Source organism: Raphanus sativus, chromosome 7 (assembly GCF_000801105.2).
Source record: "Raphanus sativus cultivar WK10039 chromosome 7, ASM80110v3, whole genome shotgun sequence".
Lineage (NCBI taxonomy): Eukaryota > Viridiplantae > Streptophyta > Magnoliopsida > Brassicales > Brassicaceae > Raphanus > Raphanus sativus.
The window spans coordinates 22,288,888-22,291,420 of record NC_079517.1 but is presented as its reverse complement, the minus strand read 5'-3'; the positions used below and the strand labels follow the sequence as shown (position 1 = coordinate 22,291,420).

At 44.3% G+C, this 2,533-nt stretch overlaps 1 non-coding gene across 1 annotated transcript; it reads left to right on the top strand.

The window, feature by feature from the left end:
• The first annotated feature begins 2,426 nt into the window (after positions 1–2,426).
• On the top strand, positions 2,427–2,533 carry LOC130498176 (small nucleolar RNA R71). The gene has a single exon (XR_008937097.1). It is a non-coding gene; the product is annotated as a small nucleolar RNA R71 (small nucleolar RNA).

The following is a 2,533-nucleotide window of genomic DNA, read 5'->3' as shown; positions in this document are numbered from 1 at the left end:
GCCACTCAGGAACAACAAGATGGATAGAAGAATAAGAAGTCCTGAGTGTAGTTCTCGTTTCCCTGATCTAGTGCCCATAACAAGAAGAATTTCAGTCAAGATTAGGTTCAAGTTAGGTGGAGTTAAGTCTACCCAGTGTAACCTGATCGGCTGAGAACTTCTGGAGAATCAAGTGAGATATGTCAGGGTGTTCCAGGTCCACATGTGTGTCTTTCGCCACTGCTAAGGTCACTGAATAAGACAACTAAAGCACGAGGTGGTTAGTGATCAACACAGAATAAGGTCCTAATTCCCACAAAACTTTGACTGACTCAATCCTAAAAACTGACTCAAACTGACTCAAGAGAAAAAACAAAAGAAAGAAACGAGTTAGTAAACGATGAAGACCCTCCCCAGACTTACTTCACAACGTCTCGGTGTGAAAATAAATCAGAGAGAAGGTGAAAACAAGAATTTACAATTTATTTTTTTTGTCGAGATACTTACCTGGAGCGGGTGCTCCGAAAAATTCTGGGTGTTCTGCCGCCAGATTTTCACCTGGGCGGTTGTTCTTGGCTCCTGCAGAACAGGGAGCTCCGTTTCTGCAACCCAGAATTTTTCGAAGTATCTCGATTTTTTCTGATTTTTGACCTGAAACGCAATAAACTAAAACGAAAATAAGCAAACAAAAACAAAACCAAGTTATATTTACACTTACCAGTGGGTTGCCTCCCACCAAGTGCTTGGTTAAAGTCACTAGCTTGACTTGGTGACAAGGATCAGTCGGGTTGAGCATGAGGGCTTGTTCCAAAACAAGCTCCACAATCAGACATGTTCAGCTTCAAAACTCTGCTCAACAATCCTTTCACATCAGCTTCTCCTTTCTCTTTCAGCTCATCAGTGAGAATAACTCTGACTTTAGAGAAAGGTTTAGAGGTACCCTTGCACTTTACCTCATACTCAATGGATTTCTCATCACACCAGTGAGGTGTCAAAGTCATAGTAGGATCTCCTTTGACCATTTTCTTCTGGACTTTCTCTTTCACCCTTGCATTCCCACTGAGTTTCTTGGTATCATTGTGAGGATCTCCATTCAGAACTTCTTTGAACTCACTGTTTTTACCAAGCTCCTTCCTTGGAACAACCTTCAGCTTTTCTCCACTGAACACTGAGATGCAAGAGGCGTGTAGTTTCTGAAATCTGGTGGGAACAGCCTGATAGAAGACATTCTTGTTGATGTGGGAGAAGGAGACTCTCTTATTAGGCATATCAACGATTGCTCCCACTGTAGCCATAAATGTCCTTCCTAAGATCAAAGGCATCTCATGATCCTTGTTCATCTCAACAACCTGAAATTCAGTATGGAGAACACAGTCCCCAACTTGGACAGGAAGGTTGCGAATAGTGCCATAAGGAACTGCTCTGGAAGAGTTTGCAAAAGTCAGAGTCACCTTAGAAGGCTCAACATCAGCAATGCCCAACTTGTCTATAATCGCCTTTGAGACAAGATTCACACAAGATCCGGAGTCACAAAGAGCTTCCTCAAATTCTACTCCAGCAATGGAACATGGAAAAGCAAACTTTCCAGGGTCATCAACCTTAGGCAACACCTTCAGATATGTAGGTGGAATCGGATAGGGAATCTTAGGAACATAGACTCGCACTGGTGGAATATCAGTAGATCCGTCGGGAGCGGGAGCAGTCGCGGGAGCAGTCGCGGGAGCAGTCACTCTAGAGCTAGCAGATTGCTCTGTTCTCTGTTCTGGGCCCAGAACAGTCTCAGCGAACAGTTGTTCCACTTGTTTTTCCTCAGATTTCTTACTTCTCTGCTCGGTTGCATTACAGTGCTCAACCCTAAATTCATCACACTCTTTCCGCGAATGATCTCTTGCTGTCTTTTAACAGTTTCAGCAGTTTGAGCAAGCTGAACATCAATCTTCTTTATGTGGTTGCTCACAGTATCATATTTTGAATTCAGCTCGGTGAACATGCTGTCCATCCTGGTGTTGATGTCTGTGGTAACCTGATTCAGTGCCTTGACCTGAAGTTGCTGGCTCTGGAGCATCTGCTGCATCATAATGTTCAGATTTTTCAGATCATCTGGCGGACTGTTCCCTGCAGTCGGAGCACTCGCGGCTGGAACTACTTGCTGATTGCTCTGCGGGATGGTGTTCTGATACCCAGATCCTTGTGCCTGGTTGTTTTGCAGTAGCTGATCGATTTTAGCTGTTAGCTCATCAATTTTCAAAGTGTGTACAATGTTCCCTTTCTTGGAGCGGTTGCTCTCCTGATTCTCATTGGCTGAGCTAGCTGCCATGTTCTCAATCAGCTTGAGCGCTCCATCACTGGTCTGAGTCATGAAGTCTCCATTACTCGAAGAGTTTAGAGCACCTTGGTATTTCCAGTCCACTCCATCATAGAAAATGCCCATGAGGTAATCATCATCAAATCCATGGTGAGGGCATTCTCTCTGGTAGTCATTGAAGCGCTCCCATGCGTCACAAAAAGGCTCATCATGGAGCTGTCTGAATGAAGTGATCTTGTTCCTCAATGC